The sequence below is a fragment of the Diadema antillarum genome, unplaced genomic scaffold (genome assembly GCF_040938485.1).
Source record: "Diadema antillarum isolate AM-2024a unplaced genomic scaffold, OU_Dant_1.0 seq00000386_RagTag, whole genome shotgun sequence".
In the NCBI taxonomy this organism is placed as follows: Eukaryota; Metazoa; Echinodermata; class Echinoidea; order Diadematoida; family Diadematidae; genus Diadema; species Diadema antillarum.
Genome location: NW_027271384.1, coordinates 2,172,885 through 2,186,808, shown reverse-complemented (window position 1 = coordinate 2,186,808; position 13,924 = coordinate 2,172,885). Strand labels below are relative to the sequence as shown.

The following is a 13,924-nucleotide window of genomic DNA, read 5'->3' as shown; positions in this document are numbered from 1 at the left end:
CAGTGGTAAACAAAGACAACAACGGCGGCATCGCCAATGTTGACATGGAGCAGACGATTATACCAGTAGGCCTAGGCCCTAGCATTTGACAGGTGTCACAATACTAGTAACCGCACTGCACCGGCGACCCAAACAGCCGAGTGCAGTGTATTATGGTTACATACAGAGCCCCGGCCCTCATTGCACACAAACGTTACATCTGAACGAGGAGTTAGCTCAGCTGAGCTAGTCTCACCTGGCTTCAATCGATTCTATTAGTTGTTTATTTTTTCTACGGCTGATTGAGGGAACCCAAGACTCGATCCGTGTGTCAAGAGGGAGGTTGAAGTCGGTTCCCGAGCTCTTCTTACAAAGTTCCTACTTCTCAACAAACCGCAGGACGGCGAATCCACAAGTACAAAGTGTCGATTTATATGTACGTCCTCGTGCGTGCGCAGCCGTAGGATAGGAGTCTTCTCTCGTGATCTCTCCCTCTCGCTACCCAGCACAGCGCTCGCCGCGATACCTTCGCCACAACCGTACCCCTGCCAGTACTCTGGTACGTGATGGTAAAAACTTGAACGGTACAAATACCGGTAAATACCAAAGAGTATTAAGTTGTATAGCAGTACATACAGTAGAAATACACGGTATACTAGTACATGAACAAGTTTCACACACAATCCTGTTGGCAGTGGTGTTCACCGTACCGTGCGGCCCTGGATGGATGATAAAGCTGTGACGTGCGCGCATATCTGTCTGATTGAAGGGTGAGTGATAAGTTGGGGGGGGGGGGGGGGGGGTTGTTGCGGGAGTATTGGTCTTATCTTGGTCTTGGTCTTATTTCTTTGAGAGTGGACAACTTTTTGAAGCAACAGCCGATCAGAAAGCGGAATTCTTGTCATTGCCATGACACTTGGTTACTTGGTATTGCAGCAAGAGTTGCTAAAAACCTACAGTATAGCATTAACTTTTTATGAAATACATCCAGAGTACACACCTCTGAATTCCACTGCATCAATATCTGTGTAAAATGTTTTACCAGATTATAAATCAAATACATCTGCACAAAATCAAACAAGAAAAGTACAAAAACGAAAAAAAGTCCTAATCGAATATGGATTCCACGTTTTATCAGGATCACTTTATTTTACTTTGTTATATATATATATATATATATATATATATATATACACTCAGCAAAAAAAGTAAGTTCCCCCCTAGCATTTGTGAATATATCTCAAAAAGTATTCAACCGATTTTCATAATTCAAACGGAAATGGATAAAGAATTTTATTACTCATAACTGTCATGAGTGGCAAATCATTGCCACCAGATATCATTATTGGTGTGAAAAAATGCATTTTATGTCAAAATGCATGGAAACAAAAGTTGCACTTTAGTGATTTGCAATGACTTTTACACAAATAATCAAACAATCACTCATGATTCTGAACATTTAAGCATGGGTTATTGCATATTTCTCTATCTCTTTCTTTTCATGAGCATATAGTGCAGTATTTGATAATTGATATGTCCACCACCCGCAATGACCAGCCGCCATCTCCTCCTCAAACTGTTAACTAAAGTTTGTACTTGGCGCTGCTCAATGTTGGTCCATGCTCTCTGCAAGATGCGCTGAAATTCTTGCAGTGAAGTGTCATCTTTCAACTTCTTGCTCGCTTTCCACTTAATGATATCCCAAAGATTCTCTACTGGATTACAGTCAGGGGATCTTGCAGGCCACTCCATACGTTCGATGCCATTTCCCTCAGCAAACTGATCTACAACTTGAGGGCATGATGCAAAATGCCCACAGGCACATTAATGTGATCAACATGAATTAGAATTACAAATCACATGGCTTCTACCAATATTTTCATATTGAGAAGGCCTATTGTTCAAAAAGTATGCATAACATCTGTTTAGGGAAGCACATTGTACCTGAAGAAATTCCTGAGAATTACACAGTTTAAAAAGATCATTTGATAACTTACATAGGAAATGTATACAATATGCTCTCTATGGCCTAAAGTGCAACTTTTTTCCCCATGCATTTTGACATAAAATGCGATTTTTTACACCAATAATGATATCTGGTGGCAATGATATGCCATTCATGTTATGAGTAATGAAATTCTCTATCCATTCCCGTTCGAATTATGAACATCCGTAAAATACTTTTTGAGATATATCCAAAAATGTTAGGGGGGAACTTATTTTTTTTTGCTGAGTATATATATCACTCTTAATTGATTTTCATCAAATAAACTTTTAATTGCTATGAGACATGTCTATACGCAAATAAGTCAGAACCGGAATCCCCACCTTAACCAAAATTACAGTGAGTGATCAGTAGGTCCTACACATCATTTCAGAAGATAATCACCAAACCAATTAAAATGTGATGGGACTTTATGAGTTTATCCTTGGACGATATACAAACATACAGTTATGTAGGAAAAGTACTCCATGTTGGAACTAAGTGGACTCGAGGTCGGGTTACACTTAAGTATCTTGTGCGTGCAAAAGTGAGAGTGAACCACACAATGTGTCAATAATAGACAGTGTTTGTTTGTTTTTTTTATTCTCCAGCTCGGCAACAACATTGAGGAAGAGCCATTACACTTGTATTTCCATAACTGGACCGGTATGCAATCACCCTTGTAATCATCAGTACATCGGGGAATGGAAAACAACCAATCTATGGATGTGGTTTCTGTAATACATTCGTTGAAGTACACATTTTGACAAACTATACTGCTTTAACAAATCTGAAAAAAGTACAAGACGAAAGTACGTATAAAATGTAGGGCCCCATGTATGAATCAATGAATACATGTATAATGAGAGCCGGGGAGAGCGAAAGAGAGCAAAGAGAGAAACAGTGCATTATTGCAAGGAAAACAAAGAATATAATGATAATTATTAGTATAGATAGAAAAAATAATAATAATAAACATTGCGGTGGCAAGTTTAATGTTCTATCGAAAAGCAGAGCTTGCAAGACACGGGTCATTCAATTAACAATACATGCAAATAGTGAGCAACATTTTCATTCAAATGTAATCTACTGCAGTATATACAGCGAGAGCATTACTGATATGATCATGATCATAAACAGTACAAATGTATACTTTGTTTCAAGTATAGCGGAAATACAAGATATCATTACGGAACCGACAACGCAATGTCATTGAGCCGTCTGTGAATGGAGAATATTGTGTTAAAACCACCAATGGTAACATTCATAGAGCAGCGATCAAAATCGCTCGAATTTTAATGCCTTTTCATTAATTCGAATGCAAATCTGTTGGAATTGGGCGGGGAAAACATTTAATATTGATAAGAAGAAAGAAAAATAAAAGAATTATAGAAAGCACACCAGAAACACAATTATATTTTGTTATCTATATACCATCATCATCACTATCGTTTACTTAGTAGGCATAGTAACAAAACAATCAGACTAATACAATCTTGTGAGAACATCAAGATACGAATATCATACATTTTGGTCATGCAAACAAAATTAATAACAGTAGAAATGAAGAAACAAAATTCGCAAACGCGCTTACTCAGTCTTGGATAGATCAGTCTGGGATACCTTTATAGGCATTGAAGGAGTCTGCCAACTGACTTTGTTTCGCAAAATTTAAAGATGTTCTTCCCAATTCCACCCCGAACCATGCAAAAAAGGCAGATTGAAGTGACAGAGTGTAGCAGTGTGTGGTGTATAGTGATGCAACAAGGTTGGGGGGGGGGGGTTCCTACCTCTTTATAAAATCTAACAATGTGCAAGTAATAAAATTAATGATTGACCTTCAAGAGAAACAAAGAAATTTTAATCCCATGCATGTATAAATTATAAACCGGTCCAGCTGATTGATTAGTGCAAGCTTGAAGACAGGATTTATTGAATGAATAACGAGAAAAAAAAAAGAAAAGCCATTTGGCCAATTCAGATCTGCAAAAGTTCGTGCATAGTTATGCGGAGACGGAGTGTAATTGTTGAAAGAAAAAATGGTCGTCATACAGACATTTTTTTTAACACATTGAGGTTGCCTAGCAATACCATTATGTATAATATCAAGAAATAACTAGAGATTGTAATTTGTCATCACTGACAAATTAAGGTGATCCGATTTTTTTTATCAATGATTCGAGTCCTGATACTGCAAAGTCTCAGCTACAACATATCAAAATCTGAGAGAAATTCACCGAAGCATAAGTAAGATAGTGCTCGATAAAGAGAGTCATGTCAATTTTCACATCTAAAAAATTCCCTCCCATAGAGATAACACGTCATAGCGAACATAGAAAAAGAAGTACATATGACCTTTGACCCCACTTTGCACAGACAAGATGGCATCTGAGCAAAAAGTGGTTATTTTATGAAATGATCCCTGTAACATGGATTTTACGTGTGCAAAATATGGGAAAGATAGGTCATGTATTCACCAAGATACAGGATGAAACATTTATGACCTTTGACCCTAATTTACATACCCAAGATGGCGTCTGATCAAGTAGTTGTTATTTTATGAAATAATGTTCGTGACATGAACTAAACATGTGCAAAATATGGTGGTGATAGGGTATGTTTTTCTTGAGTTATTGCACATAAAGTTGCAAAAAGAAAGGAATATCTCAATACATCGAAGATAAACTTTAATTTCAACCAAGTTTTTTCACGTGATCCCGACAACGTATGAAAAAACAAAGGGCACACTTACGATAGCCCTACGTCTCAGCTACAACATATTAAAACCTTAGAGAAATTCACTAAAGCATAAGTGAGCTAGTGCTCGATAAAGATAGTCATGTCAATTTTCATTTCCATAAAAATTGCACTCCCATAGAGATTACACGTAAACTGGTCAAATTTGACAAGGTTACCTTCAATCCATTTTTTCGAGGTGATGTCGTCATCTAATGAAAATTGTGTATTTAATTTATGAAAGAGCATTTCATAAGCTACAACATATTGAAATTTGGGTGAAAATTGGCAAAGGATAAGTGAGATACGCTCGAGTAAACTTGAAATTTGATGACGTCATTTTGAAAATTTACTTTTTTTACTTTATTAAGAAATTTGATATCTTTTAATCATTTTTTCAGCATCGCCAACCCATGAAATGACATATACAACTCATCAGCTTTCAGAATATGTAAAGGAAATGGGGGGTCACCGTCCATCCTGACGAGTAAAATCGGATTTAAGATTTGCGGTTTTTTGGCATAGTTGCACTGTCTATCGCCATTGACGCGCGCGCGGAATTTCAACTTTGACGGGCCCGTATGACGTCATATTGAGTCGGATTGACTTGAAACTTGGTAGAAATATTCCTTCACATTTCAGACATCTGATCACAGTGAAAAAAATGGGAAATTTCAATTGCATATGAGCTGTGCGTGCGTATATGCGCGCGCGCGTACGCGTCCGTCCGATTTTTTCATTTTTTCAAAAAATGCTCTAAATGGTCTGAAACGTGTGCAAAAAAATTTTGGGCTTGATTGGAGCATACAAATATTTCAACGCGCGCGTACGCGCACGTTTTAAGAGAAAATATAAATTTTGACAATATGAATAGAATTCGCTTGACTTGAAATATATGTGACGTAAATTTCATTTAAAAATTCCATCCCATTAATGAGATATGATTGAGAATGTGTTTTCATATAATGACGTCATAGTGACGTCACGGTCAACTGATCACAATGATTTTACTTGATCTGTCGTCTTTGGGACACGATACATACATGGTATAAGTTTGAACTTGATAGGCATAGCACTTTCTGAGCTAACCTCTGCACAACTTTTGAGGAGAAATAAAGAAAGAAACAAAGAACTAGAGATTGTAATTTGTCATCACTGACAAATTAAGGTGATCCGATTTTTTTTATCAATGATTCGAGTCCTGATACTGCAAAGTCTCAGCTACAACATATCAAAATCTGAGAGAAATTCACCGAAGCATAAGTAAGATAGTGCTCGATAAAGAGAGTCATGTCAATTTTCACATCTAAAAAATTCCCTCCCATAGAGATAACACGTCATAGCGAACATAGAAAAAGAAGTACATATGACCTTTGACCCCACTTTGCACAGACAAGATGGCATCTGAGCAAAAAGTGGTTATTTTATGAAATGATCCCTGTAACATGGATTTTACGTGTGCAAAATATGGGAAAGATAGGTCATGTATTCACCAAGATACAGGATGAAACATTTATGACCTTTGACCCTAATTTACATACCCAAGATGGCGTCTGATCAAGTAGTTGTTATTTTATGAAATAATGTTCGTGACATGAACTAAACATGTGCAAAATATGGTGGTGATAGGGTATGTTTTTCTTGAGTTATTGCACATAAAGTTGCAAAAAGAAAGGAATATCTCAATACATCGAAGATAAACTTTAATTTCAACCAAGTTTTTTCACGTGATCCCGACAACGTATGAAAAAACAAAGGGCACACTTACGATAGCCCTACGTCTCAGCTACAACATATTAAAACCTTAGAGAAATTCACTAAAGCATAAGTGAGCTAGTGCTCGATAAAGATAGTCATGTCAATTTTCATTTCCATAAAAATTGCACTCCCATAGAGATTACACGTAAACTGGTCAAATTTGACAAGGTTACCTTCAATCCATTTTTTCGAGGTGATGTCGTCATCTAATGAAAATTGTGTATTTAATTTATGAAAGAGCATTTCATAAGCTACAACATATTGAAATTTGGGTGAAAATTGGCAAAGGATAAGTGAGATACGCTCGAGTAAACTTGAAATTTGATGACGTCATTTTGAAAATTTACTTTTTTTACTTTATTAAGAAATTTGATATCTTTTAATCATTTTTTCAGCATCGCCAACCCATGAAATGACATATACAACTCATCAGCTTTCAGAATATGTAAAGGAAATGGGGGGTCACCGTCCATCCTGACGAGTAAAATCGGATTTAAGATTTGCGGTTTTTTGGCATAGTTGCACTGTCTATCGCCATTGACGCGCGCGCGGAATTTCAACTTTGACGGGCCCGTATGACGTCATATTGAGTCGGATTGACTTGAAACTTGGTAGAAATATTCCTTCACATTTCAGACATCTGATCACAGTGAAAAAAATGGGAAATTTCTATTGCATATGAGCTGTGCGTGCGTATATGCGCGCGCGCGTACGCGTCCGTCCGATTTTTTCATTTTTTCAAAAAATGCTCTAAATGGTCTGAAACGTGTGCAAAAAAATTTTGGGCTTGATTGGAGCATACAAATATTTCAACGCGCGCGTACGCGCACGTTTTAAGAGAAAATATAAATTTTGACAATATGAATAGAATTCGCTTGACTTGAAATATATGTGACGTAAATTTCATTTAAAAATTCCATCCCATTAATGAGATATGATTGAGAATGTGTTTTCATATAATGACGTCATAGTGACGTCACGGTCAACTGATCACAATGATTTTACTTGATCTGTCGTCTTTGGGACACGATACATACATGGTATAAGTTTGAACTTGATAGGCATAGCACTTTCTGAGCTAACCTCTGCACAACTTTTGAGGAGAAATAAAGAAAGAAACAAAGAAAGAAGAATAAAGAATCAGTACAGATACAGAAGGTGATCCGAGAGGATACTCGGATCACCTAATAAAGAAGAAGAAGAAGAAAAAGAAGAACAAAGAATCAGTACAGATACAGAAGGTGATCCGAGAGGATACTCGGATCACCTAACAAAGAATCCGTACAGATACAGAAGGTGATCCGAGAGGATACTCGGATCACCTAAAAATTCCCTCCCATAGAGATAACACGTCATAGCAAAGATAGAAAAAGAAGTACATATGACCTTTGACCCCACTTTGCACAGACAAGATAGCATCTGAGCAAAAAGTGGTTAATTTATGAAATGATCCCTGTAACATGGTCTTTACGTGTGCAAAATATGGGAAAGATAGGACATGTATTCACCAAGATACAGGATGAAGCATCTATGACCTTTGACCCTAATTTACATACCCAAGATGGCGTCTGATCAAGTAGTTGTTATTTTATGAAATAATTTTCGTGACATGAACTAAACATGTGCAAAATATGAAGGTGATAGGGGCTGTTTTTCTTGAGTTATTGCAAAGAAAGTTGCAAAAAGAAAGAAATATTTCAATACATCGAAGATAAACTTTAATTTCAACCAAGTTTTTCACGTGATCCCGACAACGTATGAAAAAACGAAGGGCACATTCACGATAGCCCTACATCTCAGCTACAACATATTAAAATCTTAGAGAAATTCACCGAAGCATAAGTGAGCTACTGCTCGATAAAGATAGTCATGTCAATTTTCATTTCCATAAAAATTGCACTCCCATAGAGATTACACGTAAACTGGTCAAATTTGACAAGGTTACCTTCAATCCATTTTTTCGAGGTGATGTTGTCATCAAATCAAAATTATTTGATTACATTTATGAAAGAGCATTTCATAAGCTACAACATATTGAAATTTGGGTGAAAATTGGCAAAGGATTAGTGAGATACGCTCGAGTAAACTTGAAATTTGATGACGTCATTTTGAAAATTTACTTTTTTTAATTTATTAAGAAATTTGATATCTTTTAATCATTTTATCAGCATAGCCAGCCCATGAAATGACATGTACAACTCATCACCTTTCAGAATATGTAAAGAAAATGGGGGGTCACCGTCCATCCTGACGAGTAAAATCCGATTTAAAATTGGCGGTTTTTTGGCATAGTTGCACTGTGTATCCCCATTGACGCACGCGCGGAATTTTGAATTTGACGGGCCCGTATGACGTCATATTGAGTCGGATCGACTTGAAACTTGGCAGAAATATTCCTTGAAATTTCGGACATCCGATCCGTGTGTAAAAATTTAAAATTTCTATTTCATATTAGCTGTGCGTGCGTATATGTGCGCGCGCGTACGCGTCCGTCCAATTTTTTCAATTTTTCAAAAAATGCTCCAAATGGTCTAAAACGTGTGCAAAAAAAATTTGAGCTGGATTTGAGCATACAAATATTTCAACGCGCGCGTACGCGCGCGTTTTGAGATAAAAATGAATTTTGAGAATATGAGTACAATGCGCTTGACTTGAAATATATGTGACGTAAATTTCATTGAAATATTCCATTCCATTAATGAGATATGCATGAAAATGTGTTTTCATATAATGACGTCATAGTGACGTCACGGTCGACTGATCACTATGATTTTACTTGCGCTGTCGTCTTTGCGACATGATACATATATGGTATAAGTCTGACATTGAGAGGCAATGCACTTTCTGAGCTAACCTCTGCACAACTTTTGAGGAGAAATAAAGAAGAAGAAGAAAAACTAGAGATTGTAATTTGTCATCACTGACAAATTAAGGTGATCCGATTTTTTTTTATCAATGATTCGAGTCCTGGTCGCAATACGCATGACCATACAGGTTTCATATGTGTTTAGAGACATTGGCCGTGTGATGTTTGGATTCTCATTTAGAAAAGGGAGTCACATCTGCCATCTTTGGTGCCAAATTCTGTATACACTAAATAACGAAGATACAACAACAAATACATATGACCTTTGACTCGACTTTACACTCCTAAGTTGGCATCTGAGGAAGAAGTCGTTATTTTGTGAAATGATTCTTCCTACATCGTCTATACGTGTGCAAAATATGGGGAAAATAGGACAGGTGTTCACCAAGATACAAGATGAAACATTTATGACTTTTGACCCTAATTTACATACCCAAGATGGTGTCCGATCAAGTAGTGGTGTTTTATAAAATAAAGTACGTGACATGAACTAAACATGTGCAAAATATGGGGATGTTAAGGGCTGTTTTTCTTGAGTTACTGCAAAGAAAGTTGCAGAAAGAGTATCTCAATACATCGAAGTTAACCTTCAGTTTAACCAAGTTTTTAACGCGATTCCGACATCGTGTGAAAAAACGAAGGAGACTCATACGATAGCGCAAAGCCTCAGCTACAACATATCAATATCTGAGAGAAATTCACCGAGGGTGTTGAAGTTAGGCAGTGCTCGATAAAGACAATCATGTCAATTTTCACATCCAGAAAAATTCCCTCCCGTATGTACGTCATAACGAAGATACCTGTAGAAAGAAGTACACCACCTTTGAACGCACTTTGCACAGACAAGATGCCATCTAAGCAAAAAGTGGTTGTTTTATGAAATGATTCTTGTAACATGGTCTTTGCGTGTGTAAAATATGAGAAAGGTAGGTCATGTATTCACCAAAATAGAGGATGAAACATCTATCACCTTTGACCCTAATTTATACATACCGAAAAATGGCAGATATGACTCCTTTTTCTACATGAGAATGCAAACATCACACGGCCAATGTCTCTAGACACATTTGAAACCTGTATGGTCATCCTTTTGCGATCAGGAAACGAATCATTGATAAAAAAAAAATCGGAACACCTTAATTTGTCAGTCATGACAAATTACAATCTCTATGGTTTTGTGAAACGATTCTTGGGCATTGTCTATACGTGTGCAAAATATGTGAAAGATAGGACAGGTGTTCACCAAGATGCAGGGTGAAACATTTATGACCTTTGTGTCTATACTTTACATACCCAAGATGTGTCCGATCAAGAAGTTGTTACGTTATAAAATAATGTATATGATATGAAGTAAACATGTTCAAAATATGGTTGTGGTAGGGGCCGTTTTTTAATAGTTATTGCAAAGAAAGTTGCAGAAAGAAAGAAATATCTCAGTACATCGAAGATAGGCTTTAATTTCAACCAGGTTTTCTAACGTGATCACAACATTGCTTGAAAAAACGAAGGGCACACATGCGATAGCGCAAAGTGTCAGCTACAACATATTAAAATCTGGGAGAAATTCACTGAAGGGTGAATGAGCAAGTGCTTGATAAAGGGGATCATGTCAATTTTCACTTCTAATCCCGACATCGGGTGAAAACACGGAGGACGCTCACACTACATCTCAAAGTGTCAGCTACAACATATTAAAATGTGGGAGAAATTCAGTTAAGGGTAAGTGAGCTAGTACTCGATAAAGACAATCATGTCAGTTTTCATATCTGGAAAAATTCCTTCCCATAGAGATAACACGTACGATCATGAAGATACAGAAAGAAGTACCTGGTGTAGTACGTATGTCGAACTTTGACTCCACTTTGCACAGGCTAGATGGCATCTGTGCAAAAAGCAGTTATTTTGTGAGATGATTCTTGTGAAATGGTTTTTGCGTGTGCGAAATATGGGAGAGATAGGACATGTATTCACCAAGATACAGGATGAGAAAATTGTGACCTTTGTCCCTAATTTACATACCCAAGATGGTGTCCGATCAAGTAGTTGTAGTTATTTTGTGAAATAATGTGCGTGACATGAACTAAACATATGCAAAATATTGGGGTGATGGGGCTGTTTTTCATGCGTTTCTGCAAAGAAATTTGCAGAAAGAAATAATTATGCAGACCGATTTTTCGGCCAACGGCTACCCATGAAAGGGGGAAATGTACCATTCATCGCCGCAGCTTTGAGAATATTACTAGTACATGGGCGTCACCAGGGGGGGTGCGTTGGGTGCGAACGCACCCCCCTTCAGATCCTTTAAAAAAAAAAAAATAAAAAAAAATTAGTCTGCGAGCGACCTCAACGCCGGACGCTAAATAATTATTCTTTTCTACTTTTTTTTATATTTTGCACCAGGGACACACACACACACACACACACACACACACACACACACACACACAAAAACAATTCGCACCCCTGGTTCTGGCAGCACTGATTTTATACTTATCTATTAGTATTCTACAGTATTTACTATTTATCGACCATACTGTACATCCGTACGATACGGAGCACTTATGCACGTTTGCATGTACGTGTGCTACTTACAAGTATGTAGGGTCTATGTACGTTATTTCTGACCAATCCATATTGCCAGCCCAAGAGCGAGCCTTAGCCTCATAAAAAAAAATAAAAAGAAATGGAGGGGCAAGCATATTAATTGCCCCCCCCCCCCCGTAATCAATAATTCCCGAAATGAGAAGATTTTCTTGCTTTTGAAAGAAAACAAAAATGTTGCCCCCATGAAAATATTGGAAGGCAAGCGCACCATTTGCCCCACCCCACATAATCATAATTCCCGCGATGAAAAGATTTTCTTGCTTTTTTGTTAGAATTCAAGAAATCTGTCCAATTATTTCACCCAAAAGCAATGGCGTAACTACGGAGAGGGGGGGGGGGGGGGGTGCGGCCCCTCCCAATGCGCTGGTTAAAAAAAAAAGGATTTCCCGAAATAGTAGTTCAAGTGTTAGTAAACTGCTTTTGAATGAAAGGGTGATCCAGAAATAAGATATCTTTCTATGATTTCTTTTAACCATAATTAAATAGGTATATAGTGTGAAACATTGTTCAAAAAGCCCGGACCCGACAAAAGATTGTGATTCCTGGTTGGCATTCTGCATATAAGCAGGATGTGCGCAGTGTACTCAGTACATCCGAACGAAGAGTCGCTACAATCAGGGGCTTCCACCTCCCTGCTACAATGTTGCGCAATGTGATGTAGAATGTACACCTTTGTACGTTACGCTTCGTTATATCAAAGCTAGATCATTGATTTTGCAGTGTTGCTTTACATACTAGTCTATATATATATATATATATATATATATATATATATATAAAATGTCTTGCATTGCCAATAAAAAGACTTGACCTGGGTTAATTCCTAACTTTTCCATGTATATAATATACACACACACAAACAAACACGCACAATTAGTTTAGGGGATGCTCTAAAGTGCAGATTTTGGACGTCCTTTCAACGCTTGGTCACTTCGACGCCACCTCGCTGGTCATACCTCCCCCAGTCATGAACATAAACCCACACCCTTGACTACCAGTGGCGGATCCAGGGGGTGGGGCGCACCGGGCGTCCCCCCCCCCCTTTAATTTTCAAAGCGAAAAAAAAAATAGCTGCAAACGGCAGTTTGTGGACAGTAAATAATGTCAAATTTTCAAGCTTGCTCGCTCCTCTCGCTTGCATTTAGTCGTAATGCCATTCTCCTGGAGTTGCTGCCAGTAATTGCCGGCAGTTGCGCCTGGTGCGCCCCCCTTAATTTCCAAAGCGAAAAAATATACTTGAAGCTACAAACGGCAGTTTGGGGACTGTAAAATGTCAAAATTTTCAAGCTCGCTCGCTCCGTTCGCTCGCATTTAATCTGTATGCCATTCTTCTGATGTTGCTGCCAGTAATTGCCTGCAGTTGCGCCCGGTGCGCCCCCCCCCCCCCCCTTAATTTCCAAAGCGAAAAAATATGGCTAAGAACGGCAGTTTTTAGACTGTAAAATGTAAAATTTTCAAGCTCGCTCTCTTCACTCACTCGCATTCAATCTTTATGCCATTCTTCTGATGTTGCTGCCAGTAATTGCCGGCAGTTGCGCCTGGTGCGCCCCCCCTTAATTTCCAAAGCGAAAAAATATAGCTACAAACGGCAGTTTGGGGAATGTAAAATGTCAAAATTTTCAAGCTCGCTCGCTCCGTTCGCTCGCATTTAATCTTTATGCCATTCTTCTGATGTTGCTGCCAGTAATTGCCTGCAGTTGCGCCCGGTGCGCCCCCCCCTTAATTTCCAAAGCGAAAAAATATGGCTAAGAACGGCAGTTTTTAGACTGTAAAATGTAAAATTTTCAAGCTCGCTCTCTTCGCTCGCTCGCATTTAATCTTTATGCCATTCTTCTGATGTTGCTGCCAGTACTTGCCTGCAGTTGCGCCCGTTGCGCCTCCCCCCTTAATTTCCAAAGCGAAAAATATGGCTAAGAACGGCAGTTTTTGGACTGTAAAATGCAAAATTTTCAAGCTCGCTCATTCCGCTCGCTCGAATGTAATCATTATGCTCTCTT

General features: G+C 38.1%; 1 protein-coding gene across 1 annotated transcript in view; it reads right to left on the bottom strand.

The window, feature by feature from the left end:
- The window catches only part of LOC139731892 (cytochrome P450 4V2-like), a 34,780-nt gene extending 34,438 nt beyond the window's left edge, over positions 1–342 (bottom strand). The window contains exon 1 of the mRNA XM_071642768.1: positions 236–342. The gene's annotated coding sequence lies outside the window, so the exon portion shown is untranslated. The remainder of the gene's footprint in view (positions 1–235) is intronic.
- Positions 343–13,924: the final 13,582 nt, after the last annotated feature.